This window comes from Pleurodeles waltl, chromosome 10 (assembly GCF_031143425.1).
Source record: "Pleurodeles waltl isolate 20211129_DDA chromosome 10, aPleWal1.hap1.20221129, whole genome shotgun sequence".
NCBI lineage: Eukaryota > Metazoa > Chordata > Amphibia > Caudata > Salamandridae > Pleurodeles > Pleurodeles waltl.
The window spans coordinates 83,825,152-83,850,025 of record NC_090449.1 but is presented as its reverse complement, the minus strand read 5'-3'; the positions used below and the strand labels follow the sequence as shown (position 1 = coordinate 83,850,025).

General features: G+C 45.1%; 1 protein-coding gene across 2 annotated transcripts in view; it reads left to right on the top strand.

The window, feature by feature from the left end:
* The window catches only part of LMF1 (lipase maturation factor 1), a 981,191-nt gene that overhangs the window by 401,453 nt on the left and 554,864 nt on the right, over nucleotides 1-24,874 (top strand). The gene's annotated exons all lie outside the window — the stretch shown is intronic.

Genomic DNA, 24,874 nt, shown 5'->3' with positions numbered 1-24,874 from the left:
CCGTCTTTGATACAGTACTGTCTTAGAGGAAAGCTTTGATGCTACAGAACAATGTCTACTGCTACATTGTACCGATGGACACATAGCAATTAATAATGGTGTCTGACAGTGATCAACCCCCACCCAAGATGGAGATGGAAATGGAGCATCCAGCATGTAGACTAAAATAAAGCAAAAACAAGAGAAATAAAGTGACTCTGTCTTTCCTTGCAAAGACTGAATGTGGAAGATGAGGTGCTTAAGTCAAGATGTTCGAAGGCATAAAACCACATCACGGGGGTAGGCGGTTGAGTCTAGCACAGAGTCTGCCGTGAATATGTTTCTGAGTTTTCAATTTAGCGTACCTGGAGATACACAAAACCTGCGAGTGAAAATGGCTGTGGATGAAATGCTATTTACTGAGTGTTGCCATGGGCATCTCTCTTTTCTGGAAGGAAACACGAGACACCACTACATTTTTTCCAGATGTTATTTTTTCTTCCATTTTGAATTTTTAGGAATACTAGTTCTGTTACTGAGTTTGAATTTGCATATTACATGTCATGCTTGCCTGCATCCACCCTATTTCATAGCCTGACAATTTTCTCTTTAAAACATGGACTTTAAACAATTCACACTCCTTACAGAGCTTTATTTATATATTCGCAAATTGTGGCACAAAGATGCATATATCTTTTAAAGGTGTACAATGTTATATCCGGCCCTTAGTTACACCTCAAGGACACCTGGAATTAGGTCGAGGCTGTTGATCTACCATGAATCCAATTTGTAGCTGCACAGATAGAGGAAATGTATAATTTATTCTACAGGGATTAGATAAGCCATTCTGATAAAAGTCAATTCTGATAGACGGTCCTAGTTCAAAGTGATTTGAATTTTAATTATCACAGTGACGTATACTGGTTTATTGTACGTTACAGGGTACCATTACATAATAATAATGGGCACTATAGAATAGAACTTCCTGCTACACTCACACTGTAAATACCAGATGATACAATTTCTAAGTTTAATTGATTCATTTTTAACAGCTGCACAAATCACATGTAAAATGCTTGACTGTTCTTTTATTTTCTTTTATGTGATTTGAAAATGAAAAAGATTGAAGACATTTCTCACACGATGCCCCTTCTTTTTCAAATACCGTTTTTTGGTGGAGCGCACAAGTACTCTAACCTGTTGTAATCTATCTGTGGGCTTTTAACCACGCCCACCTCACGCCCTTCACTTTCACTCGTTCCTGGGCTTGTCTTTCAAAAATCCTTTATCACTGGTAAGTGCTTTACGTTTGTCCCCCCTTGGGGCGGTTTGGTTAGCTCCTTGGACATCGACTCTGTTACATGGATGATTGCACGATTGCCGATACGTTTGACTGCGAGGGAACTTTTTTTTCCTTTTGCGTCTCTCCTTTGCGCTCCTGCTCATGGCAGCCATGGCGCTGTGAATCGGCTCGCTTATGTCAACTGTTTTACTTCACATTTTCAATTTAAGTGGCAAGAAAAGTCCAGATCCGAATTTACAATGTTAACAGCTTTAACTCTAGCAAACGCGAGACCCATTTAATTGGAAGTTCTTGTTTTCTTTGTAGTACTTAAGAAACTCCTCTCTGATACTCACTTAACACTCCTTGCTTTTCAGCCCACAGTGCCAGAGCTTTTCTTTTTCATTGTTCTCCATTGCGCACCTTTTGTTTTCCTTTACATGGTTGGTTGGAACTTGTAGGGTGGTTTTAAGTCAGAACTTTGTTTAGGTATTTCCTGTGTACTGTACATTCCAGTTGACCTTATGGAGGAAGTTCTTGCTTTTACAAAGGCTAGACATTGATAGCCTGAATTTCTAGTTGCAACACCCTCGGACGTCTGGATCCGACAAGAACGCTTCCTTCTTGTGCAATGTTGAACTGGAGGACACAACCAAATAAAGATCTCCCTGATCACTAGCATGGGGCAGAAATTTCCTCTGCCCTCACCTGCTCCATTAGGACAACCATCCAGGTTTCACTTCAGCTCAACTGTATTATATCACTGCTGATTAATTAGCACGCCCCCAGCACAATGTTCACTTAAAGAGCAGGGTCACATCCACGTACACATGCTAAAAACAATCACTCTGCTGACACCCAAACACCTCCTTCAGTAACTGAATTGCTAAAAAAAAAACAAGCCAATCAACCACCAAAGACCATTCTGATGGAAACACATTGCTCTTTTACACCCACAAGACAAATACATACCTTAATATATTATGTGCATATTTTAGTCGTGGGTCCATTTTAGTTTTGGCTGGGGAAAGGAGTTTAGCTTAGCTTCACCTATCAGCCCTTTGCCCTTTTACCTGGATAACATGATCTGTTTTTATTTTTCGTTTGTATACATCATAGCATTGCTTTCATTTTAGAAGAAAAAATGTAATTCATAATCAGTTGGCTTTCCGTGAAAGTGTCATATCAGTAATGTACGTATTAGATTGTCATCATTTTCTTTTGCTTTACGTTTGACAAAGAACAGAATGTGAACATGTCATACATTTGTTATGATACTGCTGATACAAGTCTGTACACACAATCTAACGTTTAGGTACATACCCACGTCATGATTCTTGCACAAACAATAACATGTGTGTTATAAAAACACCTTGTGAGACCACGGCCATTAGAGGGGGTTGCACCCTGCATAGTCCATTTATACAGCACATCATTTTCCAGCAGACCTCAGCCTTTGTGTCTCTCTCTCATACCTGACTGGAGGCCAACCTTGTCCTAAGGTAACAGGGTTTGGGGCGCTTCTCATGGACATGGCATGAGCAGATTAGCTTTATTATATCTTGCTCTCTTGAAGGTAGAAAATACTTTAGGGAGGAATTTGCATAGTCATGTTCTTTGCAAAACGTTGGGGTTGTTCATATTTACATTGCTTATTTTCACAATCCTGACTTTGTTATTCATCACTATCCTAATAATTGCAGCTCATGCATTTTATCGCAGATTGCAGTCTTTTCAATAAATGTATTGAAAACTATCTGGCATCTTCTTTCTTGCTTGTGTGTGTGTGTGTGAATGGCCTATTGCTAATGAGAGAAAGGGATAAGACTTGTTCCACCGCAATTTCCCTGAGAAGTTTTCAGAGTCCATGCGCTAGTCTGCCAGAGATCATCTTTACTATTTGGTGCTGCTAGAGAGCCAGGTGGATTAAGCCGACAGTTGCCAACTGGTGCAGGAGTGACTCAGTCCCCTACAAGCTGAGGTGCTGCCGGCCCTAATCCAGCAGTCTCTTCGAGATATGAGAGTCCTTACGACATGGCACCCACCGTGGGTCCTGGTGGTAGCTCCATCACTCCGCTTTGCTGAGGTAGGACTGCTGCTGCTGTTTTTGTTACCCAGTGGCTGTCCTACCTCAGCAAAGTGGAGTGATGGAGCTACCACCAGCCCAGCAGTGGTGTGATCGCATAATGCAATACTTTGGAGCATCCTTGCTGAAAGAGCTCAAGCATGATTTGTTGTTGACCTTCCTACCAGTCCTGACGTGAGTGCAGCCAGTTTTTTTACTGGATTTGGTGCCCCTTCAAATGTACACCAATAATGTGTCTTGCCATACAGCCTATGTCTTCTGTGCACAATGATCTGTTAATGTTTTCAATGAGTTTTCATTCATGGACATGCCCCTTGAGACTGAGGTTGATTCACAAGGCATTATATGAGCCACTGCTTGTGGATTTCCTGGCTCCAATGGCATCTGGCACAATGGACGGTGCTGCCTCCGCAGGTCATTCTGCGTTTGATGTTCCATGACACTTCTGCTCCATGGATCCCTTTGTAACTCCTTTGATCCATCTATTGCCTGCCAAAGCGGAGTCCTTTCTGTTCTTAATCTCCATTGATGACATCGGAGACATTTTGCAAGACCTTGTTTATTGTTGATTCAACCATTGGCTTTTTCTCAAAGTGCAAAATGTGACACCAAAGTGCCTTCCAGTTTGGCCTGTCTGCTGGCCTGCTTTGCTTATCACTTTTGATATTATGGGCCTCATTATGAGGCTGGACATCTTGACTCTGCCAGCCTCGCAGTGGCAGGATGGACCGCTGCTGCTGTGGCGGTCCGACCGCCACGTTAAGACCCCGGCGGTTAGACTGCCATGGTACCGCCATCACTGCCAGGATCCGTGATCCTGATGGGCAGGCGGTCGCACAGTTCAGAATCAGCCAGGGCGGCGCTTGACCTCCACCAGCCTTTTCAAGGTGTCTTTTCCGCCATTAAAATCCTGGCAGGTGCAGGGGCCATGGGAGGGGGGCCCGCACTGTCCATGCACTTGGAATTGGCATTGCAGGCATCCCTCTGCCCAGATCCCTTGCAATTGTCACTGTCTGCTGTGCAGATAGTGTACATTGCGAGGGCTCTGGAGCACCCAGTGGCGGCAGCATTGCCGCCGGCTCAATTACGAGCCAGCGACAATGCTGCCACCACCTCCTCATCAGAAGATCGGCGGACGGTTCAAATCATCTGCTAAACTCCTAATCAGGCCCTATGTCTCTTATGTATGATTTTACAATTGCTTTTAGGTTTTTAGTTCAGAGCATTTTTAGACTTTGGACTTAGCACCTTTGTTTCGGCAATAGGGGAGGGTGTTGTGGGTCCATTTTAGTTTGGGGTTGTTCGTATTTACATCACTTATTTTCACAATCCTGAATTTGTTATTCATCATTACTCTAATCATTGCAGCTCAAGCATTTAATCGCAGATTTTGGTCTTTTCAATAAATGTATTGAAAACTATCCTTTATCTTCTTTCTTGCCTGTGTGTGTAAGAGACTTCCTGCTAACGAGAGAAAAGGGTAAGACTTGTTCCACTGTGATTTCACTGAGACCATTCGCTAGGCTGCCAGAAATCACCTTTACTATTTGGGTTTCGGTGACGTGCTGCTAGAGAGATGGAAGGATTGGGCCAATGGTTGTCAACTGGTGTAGGAGTGACCCAGTTGCCTACAAGCAAAGGTGCTGCAGGCCTTAATCCAGCAGTCTCACCGACATATGAGAGTCCTTATGTCAATGTATAGATCTATCTATTTATCTATCTATTTATCTATCTATCTATCTATCTATCTATCTATCTATCTATCTATCTATCTATCTGTCTGTCTGTCTATCTATCTATCTATCTATCTATCTATCTATCTATCTATCTATCTATCTATATGTATATATATGTGTGTGTGTGTATGTTTGTGTGTGTATATCTATCTCTCTCTCTCTCTCTCTCTCTCTCTCTCTCTCTCTCTCTATATATATATATATATATATATATATATATATATTTGGCCATCCTCGCATAGGCATCCAACCCTGTGCCACAAGGGGGTTTTGGACACTCACACTGGGCCACCCACGCCTTCCACGCAGGGTTGCCGCACGGCCGTGCACGTAGGGGTTGGCTGCTAGCCCTGCAGCCAACTTCCACATAGGCACCCATCCCAGAGCCACGTGCCTTTGGCCGTGCACAGTGGAAGTTGGCCGCATGGCTTTGCATGCAGCCATCTACCATAGGCAATCAAGCTCATGCAACATACAGCCTTTGGCTGTGCTGGCATGTGTTGGCCACAGGCATTTTTGAATGTGAAATTCCAGAGAAAATTCCGTTCCTTTGCCTTGGATAAGTTCAATAAATTTTGAGGTTTTCTGTGAAATGAGCATCAGTGCCAGAACAGATCTTCATCTGCTTATTTTCGCAAGATGAATCCACAGTTTTGCTCAAAATCTCTACCCAACTGGAGTACCTTCTACTGGCTAATTAGTAAGTGCTACCTCATTGGGTAAAAGTATAGATGCATATTCTACTCTACCACTGCATAAAGGACCACAAGTTAATGCATCTAGTGACCATGTCTGGTGTAATTTTGGGGATGTGGCTGTTCTTCAAGCATCTTCCTTCTGAAATCTGTGCTAACGTGAATCTTAGTATAGAGAACAAAGCAGTTCTACAAAGACTTAAATCTCCACCAAATAAAGTTACTTCCTCTTAACAATATGAAGTATTGCTTCTTTGTTTTGGTGGGGATGTGCTCATATTCCTTTGCATCACAAACACTCGCAGGGCCTTTAGGTAAGCTGTCCCTCAAGCAGGAAAAAGGCAGGAAGACCGATGCATACTTATCTGAAGAAACTATAATCTCGTGATGGAAGGTAACTTTAGTCTACAAGTTATATTTTCTTAACACAATAATAACTATAAATATAACTGTAACTACTGAATTGTTATGGTTTTGTGTGGGTGCAACATGAATCTAACTATAATGTCCCTGTAACCTTTGCTTTTTTCAGTGAGAATATGTATATTACCTAGTGGCGGTTATAGTTAAGGCCATGTTTCCATAGAAAAAAAGTTTTTTGACTTGCCTATATCTTTGGCACCGTTTGACAAATGTTCTCAAAATCTTCCCCAAAAAGTGCCCTGGTGATTCTTGTTGAGCACGGAATGTTTCAGGGTGATCCGTCAATTAGGGGCAGAGAAAAAGGGGGTGGTCACAAAACTTGTGTTTCACATGTTAACTCCCATAGGAGTTTTGAAGACAACTACATCTTAAACCACTGGACGGAATTACACCAGATTTGACAGAAAGTTAGCTTTCTGTATGCAGATTGCTCTTTTGGTTTTTTGGTATAAATCCATTAAGTAGTTTTTGAGATATTAAAGGGAAAATCAGTTTGTATATCTGAGGTCGCAAACTTTTCGCAAATTATGACGACCTAGTGCAGGGAAACGTACATCTCTGATTGGCTGCCAGCACTTCAGCATGGAAATGTTAGCGGCCATCTTGGGACTCGGCTTCAGCAGAGTCCCAGACAAAAAAGAAAAGGGGCCAGGGTAGGGTCACTCTGACCCCTTAGCTCTGGGATCCCAAAAAACACCTTTTTTCAAAATCTTTACCGATATTTCGTGGCTTTGCCATGGACTGCTAATTACCCCTGATATTACAGCACTCATGACAACTTCTGTAACGTCAATAAAAATAGAAATGAAACAGAAGTTAAATTTTGAAGTAAAAACTGTGCATGTCGAGGCACGAGCTATAGTTACCTTGGTGCACGAGTTATAGTTACTTGAAAAAACTCTAAATATTAGTGCTGAATTTCTATGGTTTTGTGCAAGTAAATTCAGAACCTAACTATAACGTCCCTGTAACTTTTGTTTTTTTAAGTGAATTTCTAAAGTTTTTTAATTCTATTTCTTAATTAACACATTATTTGAATATCAGAGATTGGGACGACATTGGGACCGCTGTGCTATCCAAAAGTGACTCATTGAAAGAGTCTTTAGGCAGTCTCTGGGCCGAAGCAGTGTATCAGCACACAAATCTATGCTTCTAAAAAGTGCGGGTGGAGATACATCTGTTTTAAATTAAGAATAGAGAGCGTAAAAGAACATCATGTGTGACAAGTACATCTTGAAGCCCCTTCCATATCGACATCATTAAATGTTTTCCAGCTCACTCTCACATCTTCTATAGAAATAATCCTCCTTCTCCCAAGCAGCAAGACTCTAAGAAGGGGCCAATCCCAGATGTAGTGCAAATGCATCACAAATCCCGGCTCCATATTAAATTGAGTCAACATAAACAGTGTTTTCTTCCTAGCCAAGTCTACTTCACGCCCTGCTCAGAACAAATTGCCATTATCTGTGATTTCATGCGGACCTTGACTCCTGTTTTGTGCGAGCTACACTTTACTAGATGAAGATACACCAGATTTCTGGAAAATGGGATCCAAAGGCTTGTGTGCTAAACAGAGGTTGAGCTGAACAACAAACCTCAATAAATATATTATTTTCAGCTGGTTAAATAACTTCATTAATGTGTTTCTCATTTTAGGGGACATGTTAACAAAGTATACTGCAAGTGCGCTCCTAAATAGTTAAGTTTCTACTTTCAGTAATATTAACTAGTTTATTTTTAATTTTCAGAAGATTGGAATAGTGTTAGTAGGATGCTTCGACGTTTGTGATTTCCGAGAAGTACTCAATATTTCAAGCATTTGCAGATGCATATTATAATTGATGTTTGTTTATGCATCTTTAGTAACTTAGGAAAACTACATAAGTGAACTATTTTGTTCAATGGCGAACCACTTCACCCATAGCTCCACTAATATAGGGTTCCCTTCATATTCACTGAAAATTCACGGTGGTGGTGGCTGTTCACCATCATTTCATGCATCACTGTCGTGGACTGTGCAATTCACTACCATTGAAGCCTTATTGACTTACTTCACGCATGAGTAAATCAACTTACTAGACTTAGGGCCTCATTATGAGTTCGGTGGACGGGAAGATCCATGTGCCGAACTTCCGGCTGGGAGGTTGTCGCCATGCTAGCTACCTCCCGGCCGGGCCCATTACGTCTTTCCTGCTGGGTTGACGGGCATCGAGCCGGCGACAATGCTTCTGCCGCAGGGGGCACTAGGACCCTCGCAGTGCTGACAGACTGCACAGCAGACAGTGAGCATTGTGAGGGTGCTGGGCAGTGGGACCCCTGCACTTCCCATACTAAGTGCAGGGGCCCCCCTGTGGCCCCCTGCACCTGTTCTCCACCAGCCTTTTCATGGCAGTATAACCACCATGAAAAGGATGGCAGAGAACAAGATCATAATCAGCAGTGCGGTGCATGCAGCACCGCCCTGGCTGATTACGACCACCGTCAGCACATTGGAATCACGGATCCCGGCAGTGATGGTGGTACCCTGGCAGTCTGACCACCATGGTTGTCATGTAGCGGTTGGACCACCACAGTAGCGGTGATCCTGACCGCCACCACCAGGCTGGCGATCTCAAAACCACCAGCCTCGTAATCAGGCCCTTAATGTATGTTTTCAGATTTCCAGATGTCAATCTAAACTCGTAAGTCTTGCTGTTTACATATCTATGTTTAATTTATATGCATCAATGGCTTTCTGGACATGTCCTTTAATTCCTAGTGTATGCATTACTAACGATTCTTAAAGCAACAAATAAGCCTCCAGGATTTCCAACCAGGAGCATTTTATTCAGGATTCAAAGCAAAAGATTATACAGGACACCCATACTCTGCAACTGGCTTAACCTTAAACTCATGCCATGCTTTTCAAATGGAATTAAGGCTTTTACAACATAGACCCTATAAAACCACCTAAAGGATTCCACACATTAGGGCCTGTCCTTTCTATCTCCTAAGTGATCTTTCTAGTCTGAAATGGGACCAAACACCACTCGGAGTTCTAGGAGTTGACTATATTCACTTGCCTTCTATTGTACCACCAATTGGAGTCAGTCTAATTTCGCACAAAGGCCAATCCCATGATCACCACACACCTCTTTGATGTGGCCTACCTGCTCATTCTCGCTTTTAATTCTCCTTCATGCCTCGGCCCGATCCTTTATGTTGAAATAGCCCTTGTGCTCCATTAGGTGGTGTCAGTACTCCAGCTCCCAGGATCCATCTAGCATGTGACATCACAGACCTGTCGAGGGGTGTCCACCCTGGAGCATTGACATAAATTACTTTTATTCTGCGCACACGGATCCAGAGTCGCTGTTTTAGGAATATTGACTCACAAATTGTCTTTTTGAAAAAATGTTTTTACACTGTGTCTCCCTCTAAAATCTCAGCATTCGTGTCATGCCATTCTTGCCACGACCAGATGTCTTTCACAATATCTGGCTTGGGTGTCTGGAGCCTAAATACAACTTAAAATCAGATGAGAAGCATGGCCTCATGCAAGCCAATACCATTAAAGCGCAGGAGGCAAAACTCCTCATGGTGTGAGCTTGAGATGAATTCCTGGCCCTGCTTCGTTCTAGATCCAGGTCCCACTCCAGATCCTACTCTGACTTGCCTTCGAACAGCAAATCTTCAAAGAGGGCCCCTTCAAAGGGCAAGTCCTCAAGGAAGAAGCACGAGAAATTTCACTGGCGTGATTCTTTGACTTCTGAACATCGTTCCCATTGGAGGCATAGGTCTTCTGGTCAATGGTAAAGTTCCAGAACTTCGGCCTTGGTGTTATCTTTGGAGCCTGTTTCTGTCGATGTGCACCCATTGCCAGATTAATCTCGGCACCTTGGGCCCCTTCCTCCATCTCCTATAGTTTGAAGCACCTGATGCTGATCCCGCTTAGCTTTCTCCCAGGCTATGCTGGCCATTTCAAGCTCCACCTGTGGCCCCCTTTGGTGCTCCTACAGGCTCCAAGAAAACTTTGGGGTTTTCAACTGGGCTTTCGCAAGCAGCTCCATCCCTTGCGGTAGTCGACTCCATTCATCCTGTAACAGTAGTCACCCCATGGCGAGTAAAGCTTTTTCCTCTACCGAAGGCTTTGCCGATTTGTCCACTGTCTGTACCAATGCTGTCTTCAATTCCACTGGTACCTTCTGTGACAACTTCTGATCGTTACAAAAAGTGGCATATTTTCTGAAGGCAAAGGCTATTTTGGTCATTGCTTGACACAGAACACAACAGTTAATGGAACACAAGTCCCCTTACATTTCCTTGCCCAGTAATGGGAATTGTGACAGGTTTGTGAGACTTTTTGGCTCAAGCCCATTCAGATGCCAAATATTGTTTACCATAACAAAGTGACAGCTGTGAGTTCGGAAATCTAGCACGCATAGTTGTGGCTATTTGCCCCTGAATAGTGCCAGTATCCTGGATACCTACCCTGCTGTGGATCTAGATTGCCCTTTGGGGGTCACCCTCTCAGGAAGTTGCCTTATTTGATGGGTGTTCTTTGCAAGGTTGCAAAGGTACTTGAGTTGCTGTTTCCTCTGGAGGAGACCAAGACTAACCTCACAGAAATTGTATAGCTGGCATTCTTCGCAGTTCAACCATTGCTTCCCTTCCACAAGAATTTGTTGGGCCACCTGCCCCCCATCTTGGTTGCCCGGATCAAACTAACTTCTGCTACTGTAGAAAACTTGCTGCCGTCATCTGGTGTCTGGGGAACTGAATGTTTTGACAGCTCACCCTTCCCCGGACATTCTTGTTGTTGAGGCTTCCTCTTCATCTAAGCAGAACCCTAACTCTTTCCCCTCAACTCTTACTTATACGGAATTGAGAGGTTTTGGGCAATGGGAAAGAAAGTCTTTTCTTCAGGGAGCTTTGACCTGTGTCCTGTGCTCTATGAACATAACTTGACTTTTTGCCAGTTATTCCCTTGATCTATTAGAAATATTGTAAGTGGTTGGACTGAACTTCCCTGCCTGCCTTAATTACTATTTTACCTAGCTTGTGCACAATAGGCATGGTGCAGCCAAACAGATCCTCCACTCAGACCTAGATGAAACAGACTCAGCACTGCAATGTTTCAAACAAGGCCAGGCAACAGTTCTGTTCTTAGGTGTGGTTTCCTCTGCACACCAGTTTCATAGACAATTCTCCAAGTTCTGTGGTTATTCCTTGGGCATTCCTGTTGGGCAACACACCTCTCCCAGCCCGTTTAGCAGCTGAAGAAATTTTTTAGGTAGTACAGAGGCCAAGGCAGCTCTAATGGTCACCGAGGACCGCTGCAACAGTCCTCCTTCTTTACCGCCCCAAACCAAATTAGCACGCCCTCAGTAGAACACGTGGCCCATAGGGGGAAAGTGTCCTTTCACTTGGCATGCGGGCAGCCTATCACTATAGACCATAGGTCCTCTACGTTGTTGAACAAGGCTATGGCTTTTCGTTCCAGGACTGGCCATCACCCATCCCCCTGTTCCCTCTGGTACAACCCTGCTCACATTCTGCAGCGGGAGGTTCTCGTTCCGTTGCACATGGAGGCTTTGGAGTTGGTTCTTGAGAATGAGGTCATCCAGGCCTGTTAGTTCAATTGTGTTCTAGATACCTTCCACGGAAACAAGAAATTCAAGATGCTTTCTCTTTCATGAATAGTGGAGAAGGATGAATGGATGGCGCCCCTCAGCTTGCAGGACGTATGTTTTCACATATCAATCTTAAATTCACATTGGAGGTATCTGTGTTTTGTGTTGGGCTCCACCCTACATCAATTTGCGGCCCTTCAATTACGTCTCACATTGGGCTGTGATCTCAATGTTTCGGTAGGGCGGGAGGTGGCCCATGGTTTGTACTCTAATGGTGATTCCACTTTAGTGTGCCCAATCTTAGATAGTCCTGACTGACAAAATTTGGATTTATGCAGCGTCAGCTCTAGACTTGTGGTGATAGCTTGCAATGAACCAACCTATGTTCTGGAAGCCCTTCTGCCCTGCAGCTGCATGGCCATGTTGTTGATTTATGCCTCCCTCCCTGGTTGTGGTCATCTCGATGCATTGGGCATCTGAGCACGGGTGGCTCCCTCGCTGTGGCGAAGGAGAGTTGCACCCCTGGCTAAGCCAAGAGCTGAAAAATAAAACGATATATCATTATCATTTTATTTTTTAGCTCCTGGCTCAGCCAGCAGCATGTGAAGGGAGGGGTGAGGGTGAGCCACGGTAGGGTGGAGAGGGGACAGGAAGTGTAGTCTTTGTACTTCTAAATGAGCATGTGTGTTTGGCCAGCGATCTCAGGCTGACCAAATACACATGCACACTTAGGTTTCTCCAACCCGGCTGTGCTACACAGCCGGGTTGGAGAAACTGCACAGGCTCCAGTGCACTGTCAGAGCGGCAGAACAAGCCTCTTAGACCAATCCTGGTGCTGCTCTCATTCTAAGTTTAGCATGAGAGCAGACCCGGGACTGCTGGGGAGCCTGTGGCGGTGTCCCAGTGAATTATGGGATACCAGGAGAAGAGCAGAGGAGTGAGGCAGCAGGCGGTGACCGTAACAGGTCCTTTTTTTTTTTTTTTTTTACTGTATGTTAATCTTAGTCCTCTTTTAGATCTTTCTGCCACGCCTGATAATACACACTGTCTGCAATTCTGCACTCTACAGTACTTCTCTGGGAGCACTGGAAGATGCCATTTTTCTGGAGGTGGGACTTCCATCTTCATTGAGTGATTCCTCCCAACCCTTTGATTCCTCAGGTTCTGAGGCAGTTGGGTTAGAACTTTGTGCCGATTTCTTGATTGCATCACCCTGCTGTTGAGTGTGTGTTATTAAGATTTGCTCCGCTTGTCCCTGTGCTCTCCTCTTGTGCTTCGATTCAATGCTGGGCTCCTCTTGCAATGTGAGTGAAAGGTTCCACATCCGAACCTTCAGAGCCTTCATCTTCTTCTTGGAACTGTAGCCGTGATGTTGATCGATGCTTCCTGGTTGGCATTCTCATCTCTATGCATTTGAAGTCAGATGCTTGTGATCTCCTACTGAGCAGAAGTTCCTTATCAGTTTGCTTGAGATTTGGGCAATCCACCTGACACTCAAGGTATTCCTGTCTTCCATACACACTTGGTCTGTTTTGGTCCTAATAAATAACAAAACTATGATGTGGTATGACAACATGATGGGTGGAGTTAGCTAGCATCTCCTGTGTCTGGATGAGCAAAAGTTGTGATCTTGGGCACATGCTTGTGATCTCAGGCTGCTCATGAACCATTTGGGCGTGTCCATGAAAATGCAGGCCAATGAGGCCGGTCGGCACCATCTTGCAAGTCATGACTTATGACTTCACTTGGAGGAGACTCAGTCCATCTTTGAACTCTGGCTATTTATCCAGTGGACCTCTCTGCCAGTCCTGAGAAAAACACAAACACAGTCCTCACTTCTTCCCCCAACAGTTCTCCTTCAGGGAGCCTTGTGAGGTGTCTTTTGCATGAGGTGGGGCTTTCATCTTAACTGGATGTTTCTTCCCATTCTTCTGACCCTTTTGATTCTGAGGAAGCTTTGTCAGAATTGTGCATTGATGATCTTGATCACACAGGTCTGGCTGCAGAAGTGGTGGCATTTATTTCATAACGCTCTGGCTGCTCCCTTCTCTTCTGCTTCAGCTCAGGGTGGGCCTCTTGTTACAATGACAGAGGCAGGTTTTGCATCCAAACTGCCAAAGTCTACATCTCTATGCAGGAGCAATCTAAGCTCTTTGATCTGCCTGAGGAGGTGGTGGATGTCACCTTGTTGCCCATTGGTTCTTTATTCTGTACGGAGGACCAGTTTTGTTTGATGGTGCAATGAAGTGGAAGTTGATTCCCTCAAGATGTGTTTTTTTCCTCAGAAGTTGTCCTTTGCACTTCCCTTGTCCAGCAAAGCTTGGCTGTAGTCACTATAAATAGTTGTCTGTTGGCACTTTTGGCTTTTCTGTGTGTAGACGGGTCTCGGAGACCGCGTCTCTACTGCCTCGGATCCGACATCATTCCGCCGGCTGCATTGATACGTCACTACGCTGCCTTGGCAACGAGGGGACGCTACGGCGCGGCGGCAGCATCAACTTCCTGGTTCAGGAAGTTAAAGAGAGGACGGACAACGATGCGGGGGTGCGGAACGCCACTTCAAGGACGCCGACCGGAGGAGAAGACGCGCAGGAGAGTGAAACCCCGAGGACGCAGGACCCCTTTGACGGAACGGGTAACAAGACGCTGAAGGCTACGCAGACCCAGAAGACGCGAGATTTCCGCCACGGCCCCGGAGGGACGAGAGGGTCACGGGGCACGGAGGGCACGGGGGACGGGAACCAGGGAGGAGGGAAAAAAAGGAAAGAGGGGCACTAAGTCACTAAAGGAAGTATACAGTCACCAAAATAACCCCAATCCTTCCACTGTGACACGCCACCGACCTTCCCCCCCCGCTTGCTTTCTTTTCCCCATTTTGAGCACAATAGTAACTCCTAGATACCTCAGAAGGACTTACCCTTTCTTTCTTTCCTCCATGTGCATGGAACCCGAGCGTGAAGTCCATTTCCCCATCATCAGGACACGACCGGCGAAAAGAACCTAAGGAAGAAAGAAGAACATTATTTAAGAACCACTACCCGGAAGAACCCAATAGACCTAGAAAGTATTAAGGATCGAACAAAGTGAATGTTCTTTGAAAATACAAAAGAGAATAAAACTCACAGTATAAAACCCCATATTATCTCTGAGACGCAGTTTTATATCCGCTCGTGTATATTAGCCTACCACAGTGGTGTCAGAAGTGGGGTGCGATTCCCTGGATAGGCTAAACGAGCGGTATCCATCATGAGTGAATCTCCAACCCTTGAGGACATGATCAAACAACTGGCAGAAGGACAAAGGCATCTGCAGTTGGTGTGGGAAGCACATCAAAGAGAGGCAAAGGAGGACAGGGAAGCTTTACAATCGGCTCTAAAGAGTCAGGCGACGATATTAGCCAGTAATCAATTGGTGCATGAAACCGCATTACAAAAGTTGACTGATACAATAGCGGCTAGTAAAGTACACCCAAACGTCCCTAGCTCGGTCCTGCAAAAATATCAGGAAGGCGAGGACCCAGACTCTTTTTTCACCAACTTCGAGCGGGTAGCCTCATCCACCCAATGGCCTGAGGACCGATGGGGTCAATATGTGGCGCCCCTACTTACGGGATTCCTACAGACAGCCTATCAATCCGCCAATCCGGACGGTACCACCCCTTATAAAGATATAAAGAAAAGTATTCTTACACGTGTAGGCCATGATACGGAATACTACAGGTTAAAGTTCCGAAAAATAAAGTGGAGTACGAATGAAGACCCTCGCTCCTTCTACTACCGGGTGAAGGACTTGGCCTTGAAGTGGCTGGGTCCCATAGGGACCACGCGGGAGGATGTCATTAAGACTATTATTTTGGAACAATATTTGGATTCCCTACCCTCTAGTACTAAGAACTGGATCTGGCAACACCCAAAAGTAGACACTGAGGTCGCTATCGACCTAGCCTGCGCTTACCATCGTTCCACAGAAATCAAACCCCTATCCCCAAGGCCCTTCCAAAAGAACCCCACACCTCTCCCAAAACCCATGCCCAGATACATTCCGGAGGAAGCCCGCTTCCCTAAACCAGTGGAACATCACCCTATGCAGTCCCCACAATGTTTCCACTGTGGAGAATGGGGCCATATTGCAAGGATATGTCCCAGGAAGCCAGAAGGCCCAGAACCCATGGAAATTGGGGTCACCCGTCGTAGAGTACTCTGCACGGGGAAGGGGAATGAGAAATTTAAATACATAGTTAAGATAAATGGACAGGCCATCTCTGCATTAATCGACTCAGGATGTAGTCAATCAGTAATCCGGAAAGATCTAATCAAACTTAATACCCTAGCCACAGATCAGTGGGTCTCTATCTGTTGTATACATGGAGACAAAGGAAATTATCCTCTTTCAGTGGTCAAAGTAGAATGGGGGCCCTTTCAGGATCTGGTCCCAATAGGGGTTATGGACCGCCTAATCGAAGATTGCATTATAGGAACTGACTATGTCCGATTCTACAATCTCCTAGACCAGACACGTGTCCATAACATACTCCCAGACTGTCACCATTGAAAGTCCTCCCAACTGGAAGAAACTCACTCGAACAGAGAAAAGACGTGAGAAAGCTCGGTATCAAGAAATCCGAGGGGGAAAAGGGGACCCTAAGATAGTGGCAGAAATCAGCAGCACACCCATGTCCTTTCGGACCAGTCAGAGAGAAGACCCTACCCTTTCACACGCATGGAACTCGGCCAAAACAGAGATCACCAATGAGGTGGGTCCTTATTTTCTTGTCAAGAAGAACCTCCTTTATCGCGTAACCACGACTGTTACGGGAGAAACTAAGCAGCAGTTAGTAGTGCCGGAACCATATAGAACCCAAGTATTATTTCTGGCACATAACCAGCCAGGGGGAGGCCATTTTGGCCGGGAAAAAACTGAAGAATATCTCATGCGTAGATTCTATTGGCCCGGGGTTTATGCCCAGATAAGAAAATATTGCTCCCAATGCCCTAGATGCCAGTTAACTGAACCAGGAATGCCCCGCAAAGCACCCCTATACCTGTTACCCATCATTGATATCCCTTTTAGCAGGGTGGGTATGGACCTAGTTGGTCCTTTGCTTCCCTCCTCTAAAGGACATACCTACATTCTAGTTATAGTAGACTACGTGACTAGATACCCCGAGGCCATTCCCTTGTCCAGTATGACAACAAAAACAGTAGCACATGCCATGATAACAGTTTTTTCCCGAACAGGTTTTCCCCAGGAAATCCTGACAGACCAAGGTAACCCTTTATGTCAAAGCTCATGAGACAAATATGTCAGATTTTGGGAATCACTCAGATAAAGACTTCGGTTTATCACCCCAGACAGACGGGTTGGTAGAACGTTATAATCGTACTATCAAAACATTGTTGCGGAAAACTATAGATGAGTCCGGTCGCGACTGGGATTAAAAACTTCCCTTGGTCCTGTATGCCATACGAACACACGAGCAGTCCACTACGGGACACAGCCCGTTTGAATTAGTATTCGGGAGACAACCCCGTTGCCTCTTAGACATGGCCGCTGAGACCTGGGCGGAGGAACAGGAGGAAGGGAAACCCTTGCTTGAATACGTCCACCAATTAAAAAATCAATTACAAAACCTGTGGGAAGATGTCCATAAACAGTTAGCGACAGCTCAAACCCAACAAAAAACGTACTATGACAAGGAAAGCAAACTTCGCTCCTTTCTCCCAGATGATCAGGTCCTCATAATGCGGCCCACATCTGACCACAAACTAATCGCCAAGTGGCAAGGCCCCTATGAGGTAGTAAGAGCAGTCTCCCCGGTTACCTACCTCGTAGAGGTAAATGCCCACCTGAAGAAAACCCAGATTTACCATATAAATCTATTAAAACCATGGAGGGCTACAGAAGAGACAGAAGGACAAACAGCCACTGACTGTTTTGTCTCACCATGCAAAGAACTGGAAATAGACATGTACCCGCTAAAAACAGCAAATCCCGAGGGAAACCCCAGTATTAATAGGACTCTCACCGACACTGAGAAAAATCTGCTATATTCACTTATAGAACAACATCCCCATTTCTTTTCAGAAACACCAGGTAAAACTACACTAATCCGCCACGATATTAAAACCCCTATAGGACACATAGTACGTCTTCGACCTTATCGCATACCTGAAGCACGGAAACCCATAATCGAAGACGAAATCAAAAAATTTTTAGCACTTGGTGTCATTGAGCCCTCTACCAGTCCTTGGAATTCCCCTGTAGTATTGGTCCCAAAACCCGACGGGTCCATTAGATTTTGTATTGATTTTCGCAAACTTAATGAGATATCTTTATTCGACACATACCCTATCCCCAGAGTTGACGACATCTTGGAAAAGTTAGGGAAGGCCCGATACTTATCCACTCTTGACTTGACAAAGGGGTATTGGCAGATTCCACTTAATCCAGACGCCAAGGAAAAAACAGCCTTTTCAACCTCATCCGGTCTCTATCAATTCACAGTTTTACCTTTTGGTCTACATGGCGCCCACGCGACATTTCAGTGCCTGATGGATCAAATCTTAAAACCGTATCAGACCTTTACCGCAGCTTACCTAGATGACATTGTTATCTTTAGTGAGACCTGGCACGATCACTTACGCCATCTACATGAGGTCTTTTCTGCATTAACCGAGGCCGGATTGACAGCTAACCCTAAGAAGTGTATATTAGGGAACACTGAAATCTCATACCTCGGGTACATAATAGGGAACGGCATTCTCCAACCTCAGAAAAATAAAGTTGATGCTATACTCCAAGCGGCTAAACCCAAAACAAAGAAAGATTTACGGTCATTCCTAGGCTTAGTGGGGTACTATCGACGATTTATCCCCAATTATTCGACCCTTGCAGCTCCTCATACCGACCTGTTGACCAAACATAACCCCACGAAACTCGCACCATTCACCAAAACCCAAAACTGTAGTTTTGAATGGTTAAAACAAACCCTTACCAAAGACCCAATATTGAAATGTCCTGATTTTTCGAACACCTTTCACCTGTATACCGATGCCTCAGACGTTGGTCTCGGGGCTGTACTCAGTCAGCCCGATGATGAGGGGTTTGACCACCCTGTGGTCTTTATAAGTAGAAAACTGTTTCCTAGGGAGACCCACTACCCTACTATTGAAAAAGAATGTCTCGCCATTAAATGGGCGATTGAATCCCTGCAATATTATCTTTTGGGTAGGTCCTTTGTCCTCTACACCGACCATGCCCCTCTCACGTGGCTCGCCTCCCACAAAGATTCTAACTCTCGAGTATTGCAATGGTTCCTAGAGCTTCAACCATTTACATTCCAGATACGCCACGTTCCTGGTTCCCAACAGGGTCCCGCCGACTACCTCTCACGTTTTCCTCCCTCTTCCTCTTCGGTACTCGAGCAGTCCCGTTCATGGGAAGGGGATTGTAGACGGGTCTCGGAGACCGCGTCTCTACTGCCTCGGATCCGACATCATTCCGCCGGCTGCATTGATACGTCACTACGCTGCCTTGGCAACGAGGGGATGCTACGGCGCGGCGGCAGCATCAACTTCCTGGTTCAGGAAGTTAAAGAGAGGACGGACAACGATGCGGGGGTGCAGAACGCCACTTCAAGGACGCCGACCGGAGGAGGAGACGCGCAGGAGAGTGAAACCCCGAGGACGCAGGACCCCTTTGACGGAACAGGAAACAAGACGCTGAAGGCTACACAGACCCAGAAGACGTGAGATTCCCACCACGGCCCCGGAGGGTCGTGGCTTTGGAAGGTACGGTCCCTCCTAGGGACGAGAGGGTCACGGGGCACGGAGGGCACGGGGGACGGGAACCAGGGAGAAGGGAAAAAAGGGAAAGAGGGGCACTAAGTCACTAAAGGAAGTATACAGTCACCAAAATAACCCCAATCCTTCCACTGTGACACGCCACCGACCTCCCCCCCCTGCTTGCTTTCTTTTCCCCATTTTGAGCACAATAGTAACTCCTAGATACCTCAGAAGGACTTACCCTTTCTTTCTTTCCTCCATGTGCATGGAACCCGAGCGTGAAGTCCATTTCCCCATCATCAGGACACGACCGGCGAAAAGAACCTAAGGAAGAAAGAAGAACATAATTAAGAACCACTACCCGGAAGAACCCAATAGACCTAGAAAGTATTAGGGATCGAACAAAGTGAATGTTCTGTGAAAATACAAAAGAGAATAAAACTCACAGTATAAAACCCCATATTATCTCTGAGAAGCAGTTTTATATCCGCTCGTGTATATTAGCCTACCACACTGTGTTTGCCAGATCAGCTGTTGTTGTCCAAATCTCTTATAATCATGCATTGCCTGGTGTGTTTCATACATTTGTTCTGAACCTATCTCTGCCATGCCTCAGTTGGACCTTAGCCTGCCAGCAATGTTCTTGATGCGTTCACTTTTGAGCCCACTCACCGTTCATTGTGCGGGTGCTTACCTTTGAGGAGTGTGTTCCTGTTAGTTATCACCTCGGTGAGGCTCTTAAGCATGCTGCACGGTTTGCCTGTTGTCCTCTTTTTACCTCAGTTTTCCTAGACAAACTGGTGCTCAGGCTGAGGCTTCCTTCCTGCGGTAAGTGGTAACTCCGTTTCACATGGGTCAATACATCAATCTACCAACATTCTGCCCACCTCCTCATCTCACTAAAGAGGAGGAGAGCCTGCACTGTTTGCATCCCTACATGGTCTTCAGTTGATGCATTGACAGCACCCGCGAGTACTGCATTGATGTTGCAGTTTTCCTTGGATTTGCTGGTAAGACTATTTAGAAGCTGATGATTTCTGGCTGAATGGTAGTGTGCATTACAATCTGCTTCTGTCTTGCCAGAAAGGAGCCGCCTGAAGCATCGGGACCCACTGTAGCACAGCTAAGGACACATCTGCGTTGTCCAGGCCTGTTCCTGTTCTGAATATCTGCTGTGCTGCGACTGAGGTCCTCCATTTTGTTGGCCTTTATTGCCTCACTCTGAAGTCCTGTATCGTCGGACTTCTTAGTTCAGCCATCTCTTGGATCCACTATCTTGGAGGCACTGCTTGGGTATTGGTTCAAGAGCTCGGGAATCTGCAATTAGAAGAATAAATTAGAAAAACAAGTTACTTACCTTTGGCAATGATCTTTCTGGTGCATACTCTATCTGCCTGTAGATTCCTCTCCATTCGCTCCCACCTCATATTTTTGAGGAATGATCATGGCACTTTAAAAAAAGTTATAAGTTAGTTTTGGTACACTGCGGATTCGTTCAATCTTGTCAGCCTTGTCTCTGCGTCTGTGGGCATGGGCAAAAAAGGATGGGGGCTGATGTCAGTGTGTCAGGGTTTCTTAACATGACTATGATGTAATATCAGTGGTGGATACTCTAGCCGATTCGGTGCTTGGCACCACTTCTCAGCGCAGGACAGCTGTTTCAACTTTATGAATCCAGTGTTGCGCGTGGAGGACATTCGAGAGATGAGAAATCAGCTGGCAGATCATCCACCAGAAAGATCATTATGAAGGCAAGTAACTTGTTCAAGGAACCTGTGGCAATGATGCATGGGTTCTTTTGCTGGTGAGGGCCATTGTGTGTATTCCTAAAACAGGACCCTCATGCGGTCGTGGGTAGGCCAACAAGTGTCATTGAGCTGCCCTATATATGGCAGGGCAATGTCTGTTGTGACTCAGTGGCCAATAGGAGGATGGACATCCAGTTCAAGGCAGCTGAGGATGCCCCGATCTAAACCTAGTACATCCCCACCTTGGGGCAAGAGCGAGTGTGGTGGGGGAGAAGCACTGCTGGTTTACAGTAGTGCTCCTACTCCAGCAAACTCTACATAACCACCCCATCTCCTGTTTGGCCTTAGTAGAACTGCACTTAGTTTTTCTTTGTTTGCCTCTCCTTGCACCTGCCTCAGGCGTGCCTCAAACTATCCTCTTGCCCCCGGATCACCGGCTGATCGTCAGTGCCCCTCTAGGCCTGGGAGTGTTCTTCTGATTACAACTCTAATGTTGTGTGCAGCACCAAGTCTCTGTAGGGAGAGCGCTCCCAAATACAATCCACATTTTTTGCAATCTCCTGCAATTTTCCACTGGAAGTAAAGGTTTTCCTCAACAAGGACATTGGTTGTCCTCAGATACTGAGTATGCACTCAGGACTACTGAGTGATGGAGTAAAGCACGCTCTGGACTGGGTTGTGACTGATTTATCCACCTGCCACTTCTACACCCACTCATGGGCACACTCACTAAGTCGTACAGCCGTCCCCTACATTCATCCATCTGTGCACCCACCCGTTCATCCACCCATTGACTCACTTTCACTTTCACACAACACACTTATGATTCAATTAACAAGTACGTTCTCTTATTAAAAAACGACCTGTTGGCCTTGCTGATGCTGGGTGGTCCTGTTTGGAGTTCATTGTTCGCAGTTTGCAAAGTCTTCACTAGGGTTCAACACACTTGTTTGGGAATCCCGTGCCACCGGAGTGCTGTTTTCCGGTCTGTAATACAATGCTATTGATCTTGTCCAGTGAAGTTTTATTCTGATCTTTTCATATGCTTGGGAGTATTTTCGATCTATTTTCTGGATATGTGTTATTGGCCGTAAATTCTTCCACCTTTTAAAAGTGCTCGGTTGTGTAATAATCTCAGAAGCAGGAGCTGCTGATCAAAGACATGTTTTCTCAAGTTTAAAAAAATATAAAATGCCGAGGCGCCCGATCCCTTCCAGCACCGTGACCTCCGGTGTTCATGAACATTGGTCTTCCTTGATGGTAGGGAAGGCCATCAAGATAGCCATCCTTTAATATTGATGCATTCCTGCCCATCAGCCCCCCTTTGTGTGTGCTCGCTCATGGATGTGCATGTTTGTCATTGTACAGCCTGTGCGACCTTATCTCTCCAGAAGGTATAAGTGGCAGGAGGAGGCCCTGCTGCAGGAGAAGCCATGGTTGCTCGGATCAGCTGTCTTCTTAAACTTTAAGACTCATTCTGCATACAGAACAATATCCATTTAACTATGATTTAACTATGTTTAACATTTGCCTGTACGGTTAAGTTAAGCAGCACTTTTGAAGACCTTCATATGCACAAAGAATCTATGAAGTGCTTGTTGCGGGAAATGTTTTTTAGAATAACAAATATAAAGGAGGACAAACATGAGACATCAATATGTTATAACGAAATATTTATGTTCCTTCTTATAGATGTATTGGGACGAGTCTGATTGCCTGGTAGATTTATGGTGCTGGATATTTCCTTTGGATTCCTAGTTTATGTGAACTTTTATTTTAAAAAGTATTTTCCATAGGGCTTTGGAAGGTACCTCACAATCTTGATACCCCAACTCTAAAGGTAGAGGGGCAGAGTGAGTTTGGTGGGGGAGGAATGCGTCTGTTTACAGTAATCTTCTATCATAATCTCTTGCAGTCTCCGTCTGGCACACAGTTGAGAGGACCCAGCCATAGGCAAATCAGTCCTGACCCTGCTTTAATAGGAAAAGTCCAGCTCGAAATGCTAGGCCAGGTCCTTCCTGAACCGAAGCACAAGAAACCCAAGATCAGTTTTGCTGTGCTTGGGGCTCGTCAGTCTGGGGTAGCTTGGTTCCATTGGCACAGTGAGCATGGGACCCACTTCTGGGGATACCTTTGCCACTTAGGGCAGTACATCAAACACACAAAAGCTGATGTTAAGAATGCTTGCAATTTGTCTAACCACTGGCAATTGCTCATGGTAGCATTCCCATCCAACGTTCTGCGTCCTTTTACCATCTTCTGCAAGCAGATTTAGACCAATGCAGATTTGGACTAATTATTTTCCCTGGAATGGGGTGTAAACACAAAATGGGACGCTGTATTTCAGAGCCTCTGTGTTATTCCTCATTCCAGGGAAATAATTTACAGTCCCCATATTTTGATGCGGGAATATAGTCAAGAATTAGTGATTTCAGCTCCTGTATCGCCTTACTAAACATGTATGGGAAACATTTAATGAAATCATGGTGCCTTAGAATATTCTTAAGTAAATGAATAACTACATTCATAAATTAGGTTTTGCTAGAACTAAATAATTATCACTTGTAGTTCTCTGTAATATCTCTGCATTTGCAGTAAAGGTCACACTACTAATGTAATGAAATACAGACTGCAGATAGACTGTAGGCAAATCAAGACAATGGTTCAGTAAAGTTGATGGCACCGCTGGTGGACTTCTGGCTGAACAAACAATGAGAAGAGCCAGCAATTGGATGCTAGTTATGCTAGTAAGCTACGACTCTTTTGGCCACTGTTGTCCGTGGTTCCACGGTTTCTGGGTGTCCCACCATGAACATTGATGCACCTTGACAATTACTGAAGCGATATAGACCTCTTTGGCACATTTTATGGGAAGCAAATATCATTGCCCAGGGCGTAGCTGCAATCCAGAGCCTTCATCCCCTGCAGCAGGTGTGCAAGGTGTGCTCTCCTTTCTATTACAGATTATATATTCCTCTTTCTGGCTTCAGGATGAACTGCCATAGGTGCCATAGTCTCCTTGTCTCTGCCCATTGAACCTGTTCCAAATTCTGGATGTGGGCGACCCCCATGGGGCTGGTGGGGAAATCACAAGGACAAGAATACCCAATCAGATTCCTGTTTTACCTCTGTTCCCCACCCCCAGCAAGCACCCACCCAATGATTCGCTGGAGTTTATTTGAGAATCAAAGTCTTGGGCTGCATGTATGTACAAAGAACATTTTATAATCCACAGTCATTTTCCAGTAATCCAGAAAACATTATATTTACATATATCACTTATTAGACATACACACCTCTACTATAAACCTGTTCCTGGAAGGAGCTGTTTTTTTGGGAATAGGAGCAACACACAGAACACCATATAAGCATGCATCTATTGTAAAATAAATTAACCTAAAACTGGAATCTTAAAAGATGGAAATCCTCCAGACGACTGAGAGTTTGGGAAAAGCAGACTCAATATTCGCCTGCACCATACAGGCCCCTTTTCCCAAAGATGTCAATTTTGCTAAGACCTGGTCTATAG